We start from the raw sequence: 22,352 nt of genomic DNA on the forward strand, positions 1-22,352 counted from the left end.
TCTTCATAAAAAATAATTACTCTGTTTCTCAGTTTTACACTAATGTTGTTACTTTACACCAACCTCGGATATGGGATGAAAGGACATAGGAGGATAGAAAATAAGTGTAACTATACAGTTCTGATGCTGCATGTAAAAACCCTTTTATTTCTCACTCAGGAAATAAATATTTGCTTTTGCACATTAAAAACTGGAACACAGATTTTACATTTTGAACAATGAGAATATAGTGCTTTCAATCAATATAAGGTGACCTGTTTATCCAACATCCTTATTATTCATTTTATTAATTCTAATGAAGTAAACAATAAGCAAGTTAAATGAAGATGTATCCTTATAAACTTCAAATGGAGTAGGTTTTTTGTTTATGAATGTTCACATCAATAACACAGTTGATAGTGGTTAAAATATTTTATATGTCTGTTGCATTTATTCAAGAACCTTGACATTTTTGTCAGTATCTTTCCCCTAAATTTGCAAGCCTCTGTTCTCTGAAAATAAACTTGGTATATGCACCAAGGCATCATTTTATATATGTGCCATTGCTGAAATACAAGTAATCAGCTAGGGAACAAAACACTCCGATGAATTAAGACGATTTCATTTAAATTTTAGCCAGACTCACAAAACAGTATTTTGTATGTTTTCATATGAATCATCCAGAATACCATAGAATCTGATAAACACATGTGAAGAATATATAATATGTGGTTGCAAAGCAGAACAGCCCCAAGAACTACTGGGAAGACATACCTTCTGCCTCCAAGTATGAACATCATGTTGGGAAAACAGCAGTGCTAGGATATCACACAAAGCCTGCAAGTTAAGTGTTAAACAGTAAAGTGCAGAACGTTCCTTAGCAACCAGGAAGAACAGCCAATCACATGTATGCATAATCTCTTAGTTAACTCTGGAAGCTTCTGCTACGAAGCTGCTCTGCACTGTTATGTATGCATGCCAATTGCTGTCTTTTACAAAACTAAGAGTCCTAACTCCAGTCCAAGTGCTAGCTGTTGCAAAGCTATACAGCTGAAGGAGGTAACATTCTGTCCCAATTCAGGAGTATTTATGTGTGTTATTGTGATCTACTATAAAATGCCATAAAGACTAAAAACTGTTGTTGGAATTTTCAAAGCCAATACATGAAGCATCACCTGCGAATTTAAGCCTCAGTGCAAGCTTCAGTGACAAAACTTAATGAAACAACTTCCAGAATGTTGTGTTATTCTAAAAATTGACAAGATTAATATCTTGTCAGCTCTATGGACTAGATCTACTTCATTAGATACACACATATATTTATAAATACCAAAATGTATGTATGTGAGACAGATTCTTGCACCCAAATACATTATTATACATCAGTACTCCAAGATGGAAAAGATAGCTGTTAAGAATTGGTTATAGATAGTTTTTGAATTGAGACAACAATTCACTCATTACACTACCTGAAACTGCAACTATGTTTATATTTTTACTTTAGCTTTCCTTTGCTTTACAGACCTGAAGAAATTGTAAATGTGAAGACTGGTCATGAAGCTACTTTTTATCTCTATTACAACTGTGAGCAGTCACTAAATGGAGCAGTTATTAAACAAGAACTACCCGTACTTACCTAACTGTAACTCTTTAGGTCATTTCTGAATTCACACAAATGGGTTCTGCATTTTTGGGGGAAGAGCCATGTCTTCCTTCATAGCACACAGTTCCCACCATCTTCCCTAGTTCTAAAGACTGCATGTAACACAATTAGTGGGTACTCTGAAGTTACTGAATACCCCTTGAAGAAGCACAATTATAGTAAATAATCAGATCATTTTGATTTATGATTCACAAATATGGAAGACTAGCCAGCTACCATACTAGAGGTTTTGAAGGATCAAGAGATCCATCTGCTCCCCATGAGGAAGATAAATTCTATTACACTGTACCAGACAAAAATTGCTGAAATTGAAGCAAGCCTATGTGTGTAATAGTGGAGCAGAGCTTCAGTATCTGATACAAAGCATTAACTTAAATCCTTGGAATTGCTCAAAGTTGATCTAAAATTCAGGAATTAAACCAGCTGATATACAACACCAAAGGACAATGAAGCCACCACAAACTAGAGTTATATTCACGGAATGTGTTGTAGAATTTATCTGCTGTTCTATAATTTATTTTATTAAAGTTTTATGCTACTCATCTCCCCTATAAAGTGACTTCTGATAGGCTCAGAAAGAATTATTTTAATAATTTTCCTTGTATAATTTCCCATTAAGAAAATGCAGATATTTAGCAAAGAAAAGCTGATTGTTTGCAATCCAAAGAGTGAATATAGCTTAAGAATAAGGTTTATAGTATGACATTCAAGTACCGGTATTTTTCCTAAAGGCTACTCTACCTAAAAATCAGGTGTCAAGTGTGATGCTAGTTATCCTTTTACTTCTCCTTCTGGGCCTCAGATTTGGACGTCTTCCAAATTTATGGATGTATCCTGAGGGTACAAGATTAGGACCACGATCTTGAAGAGAAAGAATCCATATATATGAATCATAGACATTCTAATAAAGAGCTGGAGATTTACCAATTTTTGACTGCCAAAAATCTATAGCAAACCACCCAAAGGATTCATTAGTGTTCATTAAAGTCACATTTAACTTTAATAATTAACTTAAATAATTTCTAAATATTTTGATCTGTGCTTATTGCATTACAAAATTGTTTAAATATCTATGTATTACAAAACATTTTAGAAAATGTTTCTTTGTTTAAATATTTTATCCTTGCATTATACTATACTGCATATATAATGTTCACTGTTATTAATTGTCACTGTCTTGACAATTGTAATTTGAAATATATATTCTTGGATTTTTTTCCACCTTCTTTTCCCCCCACAATGATGTCTTCCCTCCTTGTGTTCTTTACTGTACTATCTTGTATTCAGGAATCTTGAAATTCCAGAAAAGCAAAAGCAAGATGGAAGTTATCTAATGTCTTTCCTTGGAAGTGATGCTCTGTTTCATTACAAACAGGCTCTACTGTTTAGTTTGTTATTGAATGAATATGTCTGTTTAAAAACAGGTGTTGTTATTCCCTTAAAATATAGCATATGTTATTTCACAGGCCACACAGAAATACATTAGTCATTTCATTCAAGGGCTAACATTTGAAGGCTATCAAGCACAACTGCTGATTTATATTAAAGAGGAATACCCCACACAGAGGGGTACCAAAATAGAACCTTTGTTGCTTTCATTTAAACATAACAGAGACAAGTGTCTTCAAACCTCAGCAAAAAGTGAACAAGCCTCACAAGTCTCAGCCACAAAAACCTGGGAGAAAACTGCTAATTGTTTAGTATGTAAAAAAGTTTTTCAGACAATCAGACCTTGAAACCCCATCAACAATTTTATAGCTTTCATGAAAGCAATGTCTGAAATTGTGAGAAAATCAGAATTCCACAATTAAAAGAATTAAGAAATTTATTAAGGCCACCGGAATCTTACTGAAATTTTATAGGTCTCCACCACTTAATTTTTCGAAGAAGGGAAAAAGCAGCTGATCAGGCCCTGTACAAAAGGAGGAGAATATGTACTTGTCATGTATCTGTAAAAGTTCCCTCTCAGCCCCACCTTATGCCAATTTCTCTGAGATGAGCAAAATTTTTGTTTTTGCAAAATTCAGTAATTACAACTACGTTTATAACGAAGCTGCACTGGTTCCAACCAAGATGGATTCAAGGAGTGATCTCAAAGAATAAACAAGAGATTTATAGTAGGTCAGATTGGTTGGATAAACAGAGGTGTACAAGTTTACAAATTGGCTGCAGATGAAATATTTAATTATTTTTTGTATTATATCTTGTTTACAGAGCTTAATAATCATTTGTGAGGTAAGTGTATCTTTTATTTCTCTTGGCAGAAGCATCAGAGTTACTTCAATAAAGGAAAATTTGAAAAGAGGAAAGATAGGACTTCTGGAGTTGCATATAAACCCTAGTACAGGGGTAGGCAACCTTGGCTCTTTTATGACTCGTGGACTTCAACTCCCAGAATTCCTGAGCCAGCTGGAACAGCCAAGGTTGCCTACCCCTGCCCTAGGACAATAAAAAAATGTAGCATATGTCCAATGTGGAAGTACTCAATGTTATTTAGTGGGGATCATCAAAACCCATCACATTCTGAAATACAAGGATATTACAATGATCACATGTTTATTCACATAGAACTATGTAGTAAACTTTCAAAACTTCAGACAAAATCCTAACTATGTCTTATTTTTTAGTATTAGTATTTTTTAGTACTAGAAAACAACAAAGACTAGAATACCATACATGCATGACCCTCAACAAGAAGAGGATCAATGGCCCGCTTGGTGAGGAAAAATGCAACCACTTGCCACAGTGCTGAGGAATATGGATTCTAGACAAGAAGGTTAGAGGGCAAAGGAAAAAAAATCTACTGCATAAATGATGAGAATCAACAATCTAATGCTTACCTAAGCAAAGCAGCAATTGACAGTAATTGAAGGAGGCCCACTCGCAGGTGGAGAATTGAAAATGCTGCCTAAAGATATCCAAGTTTTTGTGTTTGTGTCCTTGAATCTCTATTTGCAAGACTTCTAACTTTAGTCTCACAATGACATTGAGTCCTGCAAACAGGGTCCCTAAGAGAGATTGTAGTGAAGGACCTACAGCGGCCCTGTTACACAACAAGTCCCGAGACAGAACTAATAATGCTAGGCATGTTTGGTAATGTTCTGAAGATGAACTCTAGACACTGTTAAATACCCACCCTGCAAAAAAGAGTTTTTAACCCTCATCCCAGCAGAACAAAATGCTTCCAGAAAGGGGTTCAAAGAAAATGTATTTGTTGATCCAACAATTAATTCAACAATACTAACTGCTAACAAAAAAAACCACAAATACAAATGTTTCTCAGCAAATAAAATAATGTTAGAAAGAAAACAGCAAGAGGATCTGTCTAAAGACAGACAAAGTAGGGGATGAGAGGGGTGAGGCTTCCTCCTGGTATCTCAGATCAAGAACATTCTCAGAAACCCTCTACACCAGACATGTCAAACACAAGGCCCGGGGGCCGGATGCGGCCCACGAAGTGGTTTCATGTGGCCCGCGAAGCCTTCCTGGAAACAGTGAGGGAACGGCCCCCTCTGCCTTGGCCCTGGCCCAGAGACCCTCCTCCTGCCAGAGACCCTCAGATCTGTCCCACTCCTGCCCAGGCCCCCATAGGCACCCTTGATGCAAATGATGTAGAGCTGGCCATACCCATCCAGTAGGCCATACGCACTCTAGCCACGCCCACCCAGTAGGCCACACCCACCCTGGCCAAACCCACCCGGCCCCCTGAGTGCAACCGCAATGCTGATGCGGCCCTCAATGAAATTGAGTTTGACACCCCTGCTCTACACAGACACAGAGTTCATATGTGTGTTACACAGAATAGCTCTTAAAGGCTATCAGTTTCATTGGTTTCTATTTAAGATAAGGATAGTGAGATACATCTCACTATCAGTGGTTGAGGAACTATATTGGAAACGTCTTTGCTTATCTACTTTTCTTTCTCTTCTTCTCTGAGAGGATAAAGGTCCTGACATTCTTCTATCAACCATCCTTCGGGTATTTCAACTGTTCTGTCATATCTCGGGCTCTTTCTCTCAGTGCTAAACATAACACCTCAGTCTACTTATAACATGTACCTGAACTTTTCTACCTGTTCCAGTTTGTATGGTTACATCTTAAAGCCCAGTGCCCAGAAGTGACAAAATATTTGACCCCAGTCCATGGACCAGTGCCGGGTCATGGCATGCCAGCAACTGATCCACACAAACAAGCAAAGCCCCATCCACGGGATGCAGGCAGCACACAAAACCACACGCCCTCCTGTCTGCAGAAAAACCTCACTTTGGGTCCCTGGTGCCCCATAGGTTGGGGACTTCTGATCTAATCTATACAAGACATTCAGAACAATTACTTCCCATGAATTGGAAACCATATTTCTGTTGATGAAACTGAAACGGCATTTGCCTTTTTTTACAGCCACATTATGTGGTGGACACATTCAGTTTGTAGTCAGTTATAATTCTAATGTTTTCTTCCCAAGGATTTTTTTCCATGCCAGAAATCCCTCAATATATATCAATGCACTTGATTGGTGCTTTCTAAATGTATAACTTTGTCTCTGTTAAATCTATTTATTTAATTCAACTTCATTCTGTTATTTTCAGCCCATTCTTTCTAACTTACCAGGCTGTTTCTGAATTTTATTTATCACTAGGAGTACTCCTATTCAATTTTGCGCCAACTACAGATCTAAAAATTATTTCCTCCACTTCCTCACCCAAGTCATTAATAAAAATATTGATGAGTACAAGGCCCAAGGCTGAATCTTGTCACATCCCAATTGACCAGACCACTCTCCAGTTTGATTAGGATGACATGCCAATTTAATCACAGAACTAACAAACTGAGCAAATCACTGTGGGCATCCATAGCAATCCCACAAGAAACTTAGAACTAGGGAAAATGCTATTGTACTCAATCCCCAAACTACAGATGGCAAATTACTGTTTTTCAGAAGCATCTGAAAAAGAAACAGAAATAGTAATATGCAGTTTCACTTATTCTCAGATAATTGGGAAAATGCACATCGTACTTGACAAAAAAAAACCCACAACTTTTTGAAGCATGATTATGCCATGTAATAGCTACTCAAGGAACTGAGGAGGGGAGTATAACTCTGAACATAATCCTAAAATGTGCCTTTATTTATGATTTTGCCAAATAACTAAAAGTTATTGAACTGATTAAAAACAGTGATCGGTATTGATAAAAGAGAATATTTGTAGTTCAGGATTGAAATGAGGGGTCCTTGGGGAATACATCATCAGTGTTCCCTACTAGCACTGATGATGTGACCTAGTTTGGGTAATGAAACATTTGCAAGAAAACAACCTAGCTCAGAGAGCACCAAGGACCCCTCAATAATCAATATGCATTTAAATAGACACTTGCTGAGAAAGCAAAATTGGTACATTTCACTTCAGATAAGCAAACTTCAAAAGTTATTAGGGGATGGATGAAAAGAAAATTGGAATGGTAAATTAAGAAGGTCAAGTACTCGGGAGATTATTGAAAACTACAATAATAGCATTTTACATTGTATACTGCAAATCAGACAGGTATCACAAAGAGCAGGCAGTCACCAGAATTCTTAATAAGCAGGGTCAGAGATGTCATTCAAATCATGAAGACTTCCTTTAAAAAATGGTAATCTTGCCCCCAAATTTTGGCAAAAGGTAGAAAAGCAGTATATATATTTGGCAAAGAGAACAGAGACAAATAACAGCATGAAAACCTTCTAATATATTAGGCAATCATCCTGTCACTGGACACTTTGCCCATTTCCAGGATCTCTAAAAAACAAAAACAAAAAACCAAAACCAAAACCAAAACGGTTTAGCCAAACTTTATTGGGTGCCTCCCTAGAGTGTAGATTTCAATTTTCAAAATTCCCTAGCCAGCAATGACATCATTAAAAATTCTGGAATTGATATCCATAGATGTAGCAGCTGCCAAGGTTGAGTAATACTGAACTAAATCTTTCAGTAGCCTAGCTCTTCAGAGTGCCTATGGAACTACATCTCTTAGGTGTGGACAGTGCTTTTTTTGTAAAAGAAAAAGGTGCCGGAACTCACACATGTCATACAACCCGCCTTGCCTACCCTACAAGGTTCCATCCAAAAAAGGTGCCGGAACTCCGTTCTGAGCGTTCTATGAGAAAAAAAGCCCTGGGTATGGAAGATAATAGTCAAATAATAGTTCTATCCTTTTCTTACTAGCATTTTGCCATCTGTATTAAGCAGCTGGTGCACTGTTTCATTTATCATACTTCTATTTTGAAGATATCTGAAGAAGTTTTCTCTTGTTTTTCATATCCATCAGTGTTCTTCTTTGAGCAGTTGGTATTCTGATTCTTTTCTTTTCTTGCATTTTCAACACATCCAAAGAAGATCTTTTTGGTTTTTTTTTTAGTGTCTTTCACTAATAATGTCAACTTATTTTAAGCTTTTGTGAAATGCACATTGGAAATTAGAATTTCCAAGGGCACTAATATTGAATATGTAAGTAACCAAATTTGGCCTCATATGAAGAGTGAGAAATACAAAGCTGTTGTTGTTTAATCCATGGAAAAGACAGGAGGAAGTAGGACTGGATTTAAATTGAAGAGAGTATAGCTGGTCCTTGACTTACAACCACAAATGAGCTCAATTTCCATTGCTAAATAAGCCAGTTGTCAAGTGAGTTTTGCCTCATTTTATGACCTTTCTTGCCACAGTTGTCAAGTGAATCACTGCAGTTGTTAAGTTAGTGGCAATAGCACTTAGACTTATATACCGCTTCACAGTGCTTTACAGCCCTCTCTAAGTGATTTAGAGTCAGCATATTGTCCCCAACATTCTGGGTCTTCATTTTATCGACCTCAGAAGGATGGAAGGTTGAGTCAACTTTGAGCTGGTGAGAATTAAACTGCTGGCAGTTGGCAGAATTAGCCTGCAATAATGCATTCCAACCCCAGCACCACCGCAATCATTAACATGGCTATTAAGAGAATCTGGCTTCCCCATTTGACTCTGCTTGTCAGAAGTTTGCAAAAGGTAATCACAAGACCCCAGGACACTATAACCATCATAAATACAGGCTAGTTGCTAAGCATCCAAATTTTGATGATGTAATCCCAGGAATGCTACAGCAGTCATAAGTGTGAAAATGGTCTTAAGCAGTGGTAGGATTCAGCCAGTTCACACCACTTCGGCAGAACCGGTAGCTAATTTTTTGTTGCCCAGGCCCAGAATGGACTTCCAGAAGCGGCATCCACACAGCAAACCGGTTGTTCACAAATCTGAATCCCACCACTGGTCATAAGTCACTTTTTTCAGTCCCGCTATAACTTTGGATGGACAGTAAATGAATGGTTGTAAGTCAAGGACTAGCTGTATCTTTACAGCTCTGAATCTTTATTTTGTCAGAGAGTAATCAATTGTTTGCATTGGCTTCAGACTAAAGTACAATCAAGGTTTTGCCATTTCAAGTATCTAGATCAGCAGTCCCCAACCTTTCCAGCGCAGTGGACTGGCAGAGGCAGTGGCGGTGAGGGGGAAAGAGGGGATGGTTTCTCACACGTACATGCTGTACTTTCACAAATGCAGTTTTGTGCATGCACATGTTTGTCCACCACTTCTGTGGCCCACTTCCAAAAGGGCCGTAAGCCGGCACAGGGCCAGGGACCAGAGGTTGGGGACCCCTGATCTAGATAGCTTCAACTAATGTGATCCACTAAAGTAAAACCTGACCAATGTAACTTTTTGACACCATACCTTGAATTCCTGTATGATCCATTCCTTTTTATTTCTACATAAGTTTTTGTTTTGTTTTTAAATATTGCTTTACTGTATTATTATAAGATGTATTACATTGTTTGGGTATAAAGAAATTAATCAGGTAATTAAAATTAACTAACACTTCACATTAACATTCCAAAATTCAGGAATAATTTTAACTACTTTCTGGAAGACTCCAACTAATATTAATGAAGCCAACAACATATATAGAAGGAGATCATTTCAGAGAGCAAGAGCGAACATAGAGAAACATCTCCAGACTTCAACCTCCTCTCTTACCTAAAATGGGGCATGATTGTAGATTGGCCTAATAGAAAAACTTTGGATAGGTAAAATCTGGTTAGAGATGATGGTCCTGAAGGTACTGTAGGAAATGACCAAGCTGAGTTTCAGGGAAGAGTCAAATACACCATAAGTCACACGTCACTGCGCCCACAAGAGATAAAAGTCCAGCCCACCTTGAATGCCTTTCTTATCTCCCGCTCATTTCCCTTGACCGTTAGTTGGTCAGATTCTTATAGAGCTTAAACTTGCAATAAATCTTTATACTCATTTGAACTGGCTGAATCTCCTGAATTCTTCAGAACTTCACAGGTACTTACTTATCAAGCTATAAATAGCTTTATATATTCAAATCAGCAATTTGAATTATGTCTGAAAATATAGAAATCAACTAGTATAGGGCCTATAAAATTAGTGTACTGTGTCATGGATTGTGAAGCTGCCAGCATGCAGGCACCTATATCTTGGATCCAATTCCTATTTCCAAATGGTCTTCAAAGGCAATAATTCAGCAATTGTTAGTAAGGACATGGATTGCCTGCTATATAATTCTATCATTCTTGTTTTCTTTTTTTTATTTTATAAAATAAAATAATGCTTTATGTTTAAGAGCCTTGGTGGAGCAGTGGGCTAATGCCTCCTTAAGTAACACCAGCTGCCTGCAATTAGTGCAGGTTCGCATCCCACCAGGCTCAAGGTTGACTTAGCCTTCCATCCTTCCAAGGTAGGTAAAATGAGGACCCAGATTGTTGGGGGCAATTAAGCTGACTTTGTAATAATGCCGCTTGGGGGTGTGTGAAAGCCCTAATAAGCAGGCATATACATAGAATGAAGGCTACTGCTAAGCTTGTAAGCCGCCCTGAGTCTTCGGAGAAGGGCGGGATATAAATGGAATTTTTTTTAAAAAAGAGACAGACTGTAGAGCTAAGTTCAACTTCTGGTCTTCCTGTTGTTGTTGTTGTTATTAGCTGCAAAGTTGTGTCCGACTCATCGCGACCCTATGGACAATGTTCCTCCAGGCCTTCCTGTCCTCTACCATCTTCTGGAGTCCATTTAAGCTCACGCCTACTGCTTCAGTGACTCCATCTAGCCACCTCATTCTCTGTTGTCCCCTTCTTCTCTTGCCCTCAATCTTTCCCAGCATTAGGCTCTTCTCCAGTATGTCCTTCCTTCTCATTAGGTGGCCAAAGTATTTGAGTTTCAGCTTCAGGATCTGGCTTTCTAAAGAGCAGTCAGGGTTGATCTCCTGTGGGACCGACCGGTTTGATCGCCTTGCAGTCCAAGGGACTCGCAGGAGTCTCCTCCAGCACCACAGTTCAAAGGCCTCAATTCTTTGGCGCTCAGCATTTTTTATGGTCCAACTTTCACTGTCATACATTGCAACTGGGAAGACCATAGCCTTGACTATACGCACTTTTGTTGGCAGGGTGATATCTCTGCTTTTTAGTGTGCTGTCTAGATTTGCCATGGCTTTCCTCCCAAGGAGCAAGCATCTTTTAATTTCTTGGCTACAGTCCCCATCTGCAGTGATCTTGGAGCCCAGGAAAATAAAATCTGTCACTACCTCCATTTCTTCCCCATCTATTTGCCAGGAATTGAGAGGGCTGGATGCCATGATCTTGGTTTTCTTAATGTTAAGTTTCAACCCAAGTTTTGCACTCTCCTTCTTCACCCGCAACAAGAGGCTCTTTAGTTCTTCTTCACATTCTGCCATTAGAGTGGTATCATCTGCGTATCTTAGGTTGTTGATATTTCTTCCGGCAATCTTAATTCCAACTTTTGATTCATCTAGCCCTGCTTTTCTCATGATGTGCTCTGCATATAGGTTAAATAGGCAGGGCGACAGTATACAGCCTTGCTGGACTCCTTTCCCAATTTTGAACCAATCAGTGGTTCCGTGTCCAGTTCTCACTGTTGCTTCTTGGCCCACATATAGGTTTGTCAAGAGACAAATAAGATGGTCTGGTACGCCCATCTCTTTAAGAACTTGCCACAGTTTGTTATGATCCACACAATCAAAGGCTTTGGCATAGTCAATGAAGCAAAAGTAGATGTTTTCCTGGAACTTTCTAGCTTTCTCCATGATCCAGCGTATGTTAGCAATTTGATCTCTAGTTCCTCTGCCTCTTCGTAATCCTGCCTGTACTTCTGGTAGTTCTCGATCCACATACTGCTGGAGTCTAGCTTGTAGGATTTTAAGCATAACTTTACTAGCATGAGAAATGAGTGCAATGGTGCGATAGTTTGAACATTCTTTGGCACTGCCTTTCTTTGGAATTGGAATGTAAACTGTTCCTTTTCCAATCCTGTGGCCACTGTTGAGTTTTCCAAATTTGCTGGCAAATTGAGTGTAGCACTTTTAAGATTTTGAATAGCTCAGCTGGAATACTGTCATCTCCACTAGCTTTGTTGTTGCTCAGCTTTTCTAAGCTTTTCTTCCTGTAGTTATTTAAAAATCAGAATTTTAAATTAAATATTTTTTAATCTGATCCATCTGTGTGCTTATATAAAGAACTCCTGTATACAGTGTATATATAAGCAACTGACTATTGTATAAAAGGGAATGGATCTCAGGGATTCAAAGCAATGGCCTGGGCAATATTTAGAAGTTGTTTTTCTAGATAAAGGAGTTTGGGATATTTTTTGCCTCTTCTTAGAATAAAACACTGAGAAATCTATATTTAAAGTAAATACAAGCAAAAGACAGGAAGTCAGAATTAATTCTATGGATATTCCTACTTCAGGACATAGCTGGTTGTAAGGCTGTAAAGGTGATTCATATTTTTCACAAAGCAACTTCTAGAAGAAATGCATTCTTATCTGTCTTTATAATATACACATTCCTTATTTGATTATATTTGCTTTTGAAATGACTGAACTTATGAGAATTATGCATATCCTATTAATCTTTTCCTTTTAAACTTCTACTTACGGTATATGAATTCAGAGTTAAGGTCCAACCTGGGATGTAACGGTAATTTTTAAAAGCAGAAAAATATTTTTAAAAAGCCCTTATTCTTGTATTCATATTACTTATTATTTCTATCCATTTATGCACCATTTGAAATATTTTGCTTTGGGCAGTAGAATAAATAAAATATGTCAAACTGGCATCCAGCCATCCACAACATTTGTAAGATTTGATATGCTAATTTTATTAAGTGCAGCAGTATGGCTCCAGCCCATATTATTTATACAGATTCTCTCTGGATCAAATTCCCAATGCTTTAATCTTTCTTCAGTTTGATTCAAATGCAACACAGGCCAAGATAATAAACTCCATTTTGATATGTTTTGGGGGCTCCTCTGTGGAGTTTGTGGCATGTCCATTAATAATGAGACACATATGATGAATCCCGTATCAAGGGGCAGCAACTTAATGTCACGTTGGTAAACAGTTAAAAGGTTCGTGTCAGGCTCAAAGAACCAAGAACAACACAATGAATTACTCAGAATACTTTATTTATTGCTGTTCCCCCACAGACAGCAATATATTGCCAGACTAAATCACACTCAGCATAACTATGTGATAAACCCTATGAAAGTTTACAGAGGATTCCTTCTGGTCTCTTTCTGCCTACAAAGGACTCTATGTAGATTTTGTCTCTCAACTTCTTGAGAAAAGAGCCCTTTTGTCTTGCAACTCAGCACCAGACTCCACCACAGTTCAATGTTTCAAAAAGAGACGCTAAGCCTTTTCCACACTAAAGCTGTCTTTAGCTGGTAGCACCCTAATAGCAAACCTTGATCTTCATAATCTGTTCTATATTTACAGAACATTCCTTCACAATATTAACTTTACGTATGGGTTGTTCTCCCCCAGTCTGGATTTATTGCCAAAGGCCTCCTGGCTCATTTGGACACACATCTAACAGAAAGCTCTAAAACAGCCTGTGGGAAACATGACTAGTCAAGAGATATGTGCTGCAGAGGCATGAAGGAGTCTTCAATTGGGACGTAGTATTTAGACTTTCTAGAAAAAGGAGGGCCTTCTTTCTTATTCAATAAAGATCAATTTTGTTTTTAAAAATAATTGGCAAGGTTAACTGGAAAATTTCCACTGAAGACCCAACCACATCTGATTATAACAGTAACTGTAATTTAAAAGGTAATTAACCTCTAGTAATGCATCCTACACACCATCCACCTGTTTTGCCTTCCAAAGCCTATGCATTTGCCTTAAGATGTTTTCATTATCTGCCTTTTTTATTGATAACACTGCTAGGTGTTATGAATGGGGCCAAGGTCTTTGTTTCCTTAAGGTTATTACAAGCCGCTGCTTCCAGACCCAGATTTAAGTGACTCAGCAGAGATGAACACTTGTGGGAGGACAGGACTGATTTTAAGAGGCATGTTAATGCTGTTAACATGTGTGTGCTTAAAAAAGTAAAATTCAGGATTTTAGGCCCACTTCACATTCCAAGATGTCTGGCTCGAGGTCAGTGACCACCTCATTGTGATTATCAGGGACGTTAAGCTCATTCTTGTATAGTTCTTCTGTGTAATTTTGCCACCTCTTCTTAATCTCTTCTGCCTCTGTTAGGTCCCTGCCATTTTGGTCCTTTATCATGCCCATTTTTGCATGAAACATTCCCTTCATCTCTCCAATTTTCTTGAAAAGATCTCTGGTCCTCCCTATTCTATTGTTTTCTTCTATTTCTTTGCACTGTTCATTTAAGAAAACATTCTTATCTCTTCTAGCTATTCTCTGGAATTCCTCATTCAATTGGGCATATCTTTCTTTTTCTCCCTTGCCCTTTCGCTTCCCTCCTTTCCTCAGCTATTTGCAAAGCTTCCTCAGACAGCCATTTTGCTTTCTTGCATTTCTTTTTCTTTGGGATGGTTTTGGTTGCTACCTCTTGTACAATGTCGCGAACCTCTGTCCATAGTTCTTCAGGCACTCTGTCTATCAGATCTAATTCCTTAAATCTATTTGTCACCTCTACTGTATATTCAACAGGGATATGATTTAATTCATACCTGAGTGGCCTAGTGCTTTTCCCTACTTTCTTCAGTTTAAGCCTAAACTTTGCAATGAGAAGCTCATGGTCTGAGCCACAGTCAGCTCCTGGTCTTGTTTTTACTGACTGTATAGAGCTTCTCCATTTTTGGCTGCAGAGCATATAGTCAATCTGATTTCTGTGTTGACCGTCTGGTGATGTCCATGTGTAGAGCCGTCTCTTGGGTTGTTGGAAAAGAGTGTTTGCTATGACCATCGTATTCTCTTGACAAAATTCTATCAGCCTGTGCCCTGCTTCATTTTGTACTCCAAGGCCAAACCTGCCTGTTATTCCAGATATCTTTTGGCTTCCTACTTTAGCATTCCAATCCCCCATGATGATAAGGACATCATTTTTTGGTGTTAGTTCTATAAGGTGCTGTAGGGTTTCATAGAACCGGTCAATTTCATCCTCTTCAGCACCGGTGTTTGGGGCATAGACTTGGACTACTGTGACATTGAATGGTTTGCCTTGAATTCGAACTGAGATCATTCTGTCATTTTGGGGATTGTATCCCAGTATTGCTTTTCCTACTCTTTTATTGACTATGAAGGCTACTCCATTTCTTCTGAGGGATTCTTGCCCGCAGTAGTATACCTGATGGTCATCTGAATTAAATTCACCCATTCCTGTCCATTTTAGTTTGCTGATACCTAAGATGTTGATGTTCAGTCTTGTCATCTCTTGTTTGACTACGTCCAGCTTTCCTTGATTCATGGATCTTACATTCCAGGTTCCTATGGAGAAAAAATCTTTACAGCATCGGACTTTCCTTTCACCACCAGACATATCCACAGCTGAGCGTCCTTTCGGCTTTGGCCCAGTCGCTTCATTCTTTCTGGCGCTACTAGTACTAGCCCTCTGCTCTTCCCCAGTAGAATATTGGACGCCTTCCGACCTGAGGGGCTCATCTTCCAGCGTCATATTGTTTTGCCTTTTGGTACTGTCCATAGGGTTTTCATGGCAAAGATACTGGAGTGGGTTGCCATTTCCTTCTCCAGTGGATCACGTTTTGTCAGAACTCTCTGCTATGACCTTTCTATCTTGAGTGGCCCTGCACGGCATAGCTCATAGCTTCATTGAATTACGCAAGCCCCTTCGCCACGACAAGGCAGTAATCCATGAAACAAATTTAGTTCTCCACAACAAATCTTATTAGTAGAGGGTGTTTCTAATAATAATAATAATAATAATAATAATAATAATAATAATAATAATAATAATAATAATAATAATAACAACATCTGAGCAAAATAATTCATGTGATATCTACAGTGGTATTTCGCCAAATAATTCCACCAAGGATTTCCAAGTCCCATACATGAACAGCAACATTTTTAACATCTACAGGCTACAAAACAAAGTAAACAAAGTATGGCTGTGTTAACTGAAAGAGAGAAAGAGAAAGAGAAGCAGACTTGAAATTCAGCCTGTAAGTTTTTGAACAGCTGCATTTTGTCCTGCAAATATTGTTCAGAAGCATGCTGTCTTTTCCTGCCTGTATTACAATTAGATATTTTATATCACAAATCCCTGCAGGGTAGAGCAGATGTCACTGTCATGTCAAAATCTGTAACTTCTCATGAAAAAAAGATTTTTTTTTTAAAAAAAAAACACCTCTGCAGCCAACAATAAAAACAAACGTGATAATTTGGTAAAATCCTGAAGAAAGATGCCTCTTTATTACCAGCTTAATATCACAGAATTTTACATGTGAACTTACCACTTTATAAAACCATCTTTGCTATATATTTTAACAATTATCTAGTTCACTCTAAACATTAATGGTAGTTTTATGCCACTTAGAAAATGCAGAATCTTCCCTTCTTAATAATGGGATCTGAATTTAAACTGAAACTCACATTCTTGGCTTGCATTTTCATTCCTCCATCTTCTCACACATCCCAGAATTCATTTTGAGAATATGCACATCAATAATTTAAATATTTTGCTTTTTCATTACAAACTTAAAATCCATGTTAAATTCCTTTTTATTTTATTTATTTTTTTGCATTGTGGGCTTGCATGTGGCCTTTTTCAGATTGATTGTTTATGCAAATCATAGGTTCTCAGCTTCAAATTAGTAACATTTCTATAAGGCAGGAAAGAATCAGTAATTTTGAAATCTTCATACAGTAGCTGAGATTGATAATATATTTCACTGGAATTATACTCATTATTTATAACCATGCATTTTGAATAAATTTATCCTAGTTCCTATTCCTCTTATTCTTTCTACTTTTTGTTGCTCGAGAGCAGGAAGTATTGAGTGATAAGGAGATGGCTGCAGAGGCAACAGTAATCATACAAGCCCTATGCTATCGTGGGTGGTGTCCAAATACATTAAATAAATGACAGTTGCCTCCATAGTTTGGTATAATCTCCTATTAGTAATCTCTCATGTTAGCTGACATAATTACTGTAATCAAGAATTACTGTCTATTATAAATTAATTTCATTTATCTGAATGTTCAGAAAGAGATTAAGATTACCCATGGGTTCAGATAAACAAGTAGATCAGATTCCAAGTAAAAATAGCTGAAATTCCCAGGGGTTTTTGAATGAAAGCCATAGTTTTTAAGGAAATTGTTTTATATTGTGTCACAGAATTGGTTCATCTTGTTCAGTCCTGGTTATATTCACTGGCCATAACTCCCCAGGACCCCTGAAGATATCAAGGATTGAACCTGAAATCTTCTGTATGCACATGCATGTTGTAGCATTAATCCACAGTCCTTCCAGGAAAAGCTCACAACTGGAAGTACAATTGGTAGAGGGGGAAAATGGAAAACTAGGAAATAAGTAAATAAAATTAAAATTCTTTAGAATTAAATAGGGATGGGGTGAAAAAAGTAGGATTCTTAATGTAATGTCGGTTACCAACTGCTATCAGCAAAGTGAATTAAGCTCTTTCTGAGTGTAGAATTTTTGAACACACATGGTATTTCATCCCTATTCAGTGAAAAAACCCTCAAAATTACTTGGGTGTGCCAAATATTTTGTAAACTACTTTAAAGGGTCCTGAAGATTATACAGATTATACCTATTCAAGAAACATCATTTTTAATCTTATTGGACTTTATTCAGATTAACTACAAAGCACAGTAACAATTTTATGTACTAAATGAATCTCAGACTGTTGACATAATATTAGGAGAGAGGAAGCGTTAAAGAAGGAAGGCCACAAAACTTTGGGGAAATAAATAAGGAAAAGAAATTACAGCAATTAGCTTTTCTTTTCTTTTTTTACAAAAGGTTCTACTTTGGTGAATTTTCAAAGGGCATAGTTGGCATTGTATTCACATAAGAAATAATTAGGGCTAAGAAATGAAAAAGGGTTTGTACAAACTTTTATTCTGTTCAGTTAAGCATCTTTACAAAGAACACATTTGAAATAGATCAAATTACGTAAGCCAAGTATACCTGCTAGGTTTTTTTAATGTAATATTATATAGAATACTATGTTAATTATTAAATATACCAGACCAATTATATTATTACATAACTGCCTGAACCTATGTTATTCAAAGGATAACCACAGAAACTCTAAATTCAATTAAATGTGTAGCTGGAGAGGCAGGAAAAATCACTACCAAAATTTACACCAAAGGAAAACTGAGAAAAATATAAAATGCTTACTACAGAACTTAGGCTATGAGTAGAATCTTTGCCAACATTGGTGCACCATGCATTAAATCATCATTTTATTTCTTAAAAGTTTAATACTCTTGTGTTCCAAAAGCAGTTAACATTGGTGTATAGGCTGGAGAAAAACCAAACAGCATCTGGAATAGAGATCAAGGAAGAAAAGGTTTTAAGTAAATTATGGAATAGATCAGTTGATATAGCTGCTACTATTTTTCTCCATTATTTGAATCACATACCTTCCAACACTGCTACAATTCAAGTTATTCAGTAGGTTTTCTAGAAATTCTAATACGTATTAAAAAGTAAGACTTTTCTCTGTTGTTCATTGTTGTTCTATCAACTGTACCTATGAAACTGCAAGAGGGAGTTTTCATAGGGAGATTTTATAGAAGTGCTTCAAAATGGCATGAAGCAGATGGTTACTGAAGAAGCTCAACTAAAGCCAGTTTGGAATGCTTATTCTTTTTTTCTCTGACTACCTGATATGCTTATCATCCATGATCCACCCTGATGTCTGAAAATCTGAGAAAATTCAACAGGCTCTACCCATGGCGAGCCATAATCTATAATTAGCTTTACTGGCCTAGGACCAACAACACTGAAGTTTCCATAATATAGCAAATTATTTACATAACTCATAACATCTTCCAAGTTAGAAAAAGGATTTTAAACTAAGCAAAAATTAAGAGATCTCTTCACTGTTTTTGGAAATTTACTTTCACCAGTAATAGGACAATTCAATTGTTTGATTCAGTCCATATCATTTCCTATGTTCAAGAATTATGGATCATTTCTTATTATCATCTTAATATTATTGGGCTATGAACAGGTGAAGAGCTACTAATGGCTTAGCCTTCTAACCCAGAAAGGTCCCTCCTTGTTTAACTTATGTCCAGCTTAAAATTTCTCTCGAGAAGCCTCTGTTTGTAGTTTCTCAAAACTCATGAGGATAGCACGAAGCAATCCAACATAAGATAATAATAACAATAATAATAACAATAATAATAATAATAATAATAATAATAATAATAATAATAATAAGAAGAAGAAGAAGAAGAAGAAGAAGAAGAAGAAGAAGAAGAAGAAGAAGAAGAAGAAGAAGAAGAAGAAGTTGTTGGAAGGGACTTTGGAGGTCATCTAGTCCAACCCCCTGCTCAGGCAGGAAACCCTATACCATTTCTTTTCTTAAAAAGAGACTGGCCAGCCACTTGTCTGAAATATTTTAATTTTTTCTGCACAAGAAGAATCCGGATATCTTGTAAACAAGTGAGGAAGGAGAACAGGAGCAAAAGAGGCACCCACAAATTCCTATAAAATTATGCCTTTCTTAGAGGAAAGGAACAAATAAGCAACCAACCACTGCTGATTAAAAGGGAAATTTTAAAGCTGATTTTAAGCTGATCAAAAGAGAACCATTGGAGCAATGGTTGAATATTGCTTGGTCTCCCTGTTCTGTAAAAGAATAGGACCACAAATGAGGATATCAGGTGCAAAGAACCTATGAAAGAATTTTCCATTCTTCTACCATTCAGTGCTTATGAAAGATCTGATCAACACCAAGTTGATACAAATTAGATTTCAATGTGATCTCTATTAAGCCAACTTTCTTGTACTTATATTGTTCCCCAGCAATATAAATATATTTTAGAAAAAGGTACAGAAAAAAACTGGAATTGTAGAAAAAGTAAAATCATTGTATATGTGGGAAGTACATTATGAGCTAAAAAGTGTTTTTCAAACTTGGCAACTTTAAGATACATTGATTTCAACTCCCAGCTTTCCCCAGCCAGTATGCTGGCTAGGGAATGCTCACAGTTCAACTCAACACATCTGAATATAACATACTGCTGGATATGTCAATATCCAATTGCCACTCTGTACTAAATGCAAAGCAAAGTGCCTGTTAAACCACAAAAAAGCAGAAATTTAAACTGCAAACATTATAAGAGGAAGTATCTTCATTTTTACAAGACAATCAATTGATTTTAGCAATTTCAGACTAGCATGTTATAAAGCAGACATGTCAAACACAAGGCCCGGGGGCCAGATCCGGCCCGCGAAGTGGTTTCATGCGGCCCGTGAAGCCATCCAGGAAACAGTGAGGGAACGGCCCCCACTGCCTTGGCCCTGGCCCAGAGACCCTCCTCCTGCCAGAGACCCTCAGATCTGTCCCACTCCTGCCCAGGCCCCATAGGCACCCTTGATGCGAACGATGTAGAGCTGGCCATGCCCACCCAGTAGGCCATACGCACACTAGCCACGCCCACCCAGTAGGCCACGCCCACCCAGGCCATACTTACCCGGCCCCATGAGGGCAACTGCAATGCTGATGCGGCCCTCAGTGAAATTGAGTTTGACACCCCTGTTATAAAGAGTTTTAAATGGCTGTGCCATGTTAAAAGGTAAATTTCAGCTTAGTTGAAACTAGCTGAAGAAGAGAGTCAATACAAAACATACCTTAAAGAGTTAAAAACAAAACATGAACAATTCAATTCAACAATTCAAAGGGATTTTTAAAAATAGATCTAAACAGATGCAATATATCAGGTTAATTATATCTCCTAGCATGTCCCAGTGTTCGTGTTCATCTTAAAACTTTGCCTGGAGGTGTCCTTTCTCTAGCCAACTATGTTCAAGAGATTTTCCCTACACACAAATATTATCTTCAAACATATTTCTGACAGTCAAGGAAACAAACACAAAAACAAAGTCTCAAGCCCACTCCACCCCCTACTCCAAAAAGCACAGCTGAATGACAACGTAGATTGCTAAATGAAATCTAACTCACTCAACATAAGAATCTAACCCAGATCCCATATTGGTCATTCAGATGCCCACTAGAAACCTATAAAGTGACTTCCTTGTCGCGTTCCACAACACCTTGAGGAAGGCTACAAGTTCAACATTCCCATGGAATACCAGAAAAATTCCCTAGCTGAGTTTTCAAGCAGTAAATAATCTTAATCTTAAAATATATACATAAACTGTCTTTGTTGATTCAAAAGAAAATTAGAATGGTGGAGATTGAGTCACACCAACCCAAAACCTTCCAAATGTAGAATGAAATTTTCACCATAAACATACTCACATCTTTAACATCTCACCAAATATCCTCTAGCCACAAGTACTGCACTAGCAGTCCTTTATCACAGAATAGCAAACAAGTTACCCATCTATCTCTAAGCTACAGGACTTACCATGTCCCAGGGGTTCTTAAACTCTGGATTATGAGCCCCCAAGGAGCTATGAGCAGCTTGGGTAGGACAAATATTTTTTTAAACCTGATTGGGCTTGTTCAGGCAAAGTAGAAATACTGTCAAAACGTGTTCCTGTCTTTGCTTTCTTGCTCTGCCTATGCAAGCTACATGTGAAAATCCCTGTAATATATATAGTTTAATGTTGAATTACAAAAGGAAGTGGTATATTTAGTTCTTGTGTGTCCCCAACCACAATGAAATCACTGACCATATTAAAAGGGGATGGGCACAATTTATTTTATCAGTTTACAAGTTCTAATATTACAATTTTTTTGGGGGGGGGGGGAAATCTTGACCCTCAGCCATTCCCTGCAGAATCAATGATTCCCATCACCAGAGGTTTAAGTTCCTGATAATTTGGTGCTTTACAGTAGCAAAAGAAGAGATGCAGAGATGTAGGTCAGCAACATTTGGAGGGCACACGTTTGACATCAAGGGTGTCAAACTCAATTTTATTGAGGGCTGCATCAGCATTGCGGTTGCCCTCAGGGGGCCAGGTAGGTGTGGCCAGGGTGGGCGCAGCCTACTGGGTGGGCCTGGAGGGAGTGGGTGTGGCCTACTGGGTGGGCATGGCCAGCTCTACACCGTTCGCATCAAGGGTGCCTGTGGGGCCTGGGCAGGAGTGGGACAGATCTGAGGGTCTCTGGCAGAAGGGGGAGGGACCAGGGCAAGTGCCAAGGCATGGTCCACTACAGGAGCCTCACTGTTCCTCTCAGGCCATCTGAGGGGGGCCTTGATGGTGGCGCAGGCTGCCAGGAACCCT

General features: G+C 37.9%; 1 protein-coding gene across 4 annotated transcripts in view; it reads right to left on the reverse strand.

Moving 5' to 3' along the window:
- The window catches only part of NCOA1 (nuclear receptor coactivator 1), a 304,315-nt gene that overhangs the window by 217,349 nt on the left and 64,614 nt on the right, over positions 1–22,352 (reverse strand). The gene's annotated exons all lie outside the window — the stretch shown is intronic.

This window comes from Vipera ursinii (genome assembly GCF_947247035.1).
Source record: "Vipera ursinii genome assembly, chromosome: 1".
NCBI classification, from domain to species: domain Eukaryota; kingdom Metazoa; phylum Chordata; class Lepidosauria; order Squamata; family Viperidae; genus Vipera; species Vipera ursinii.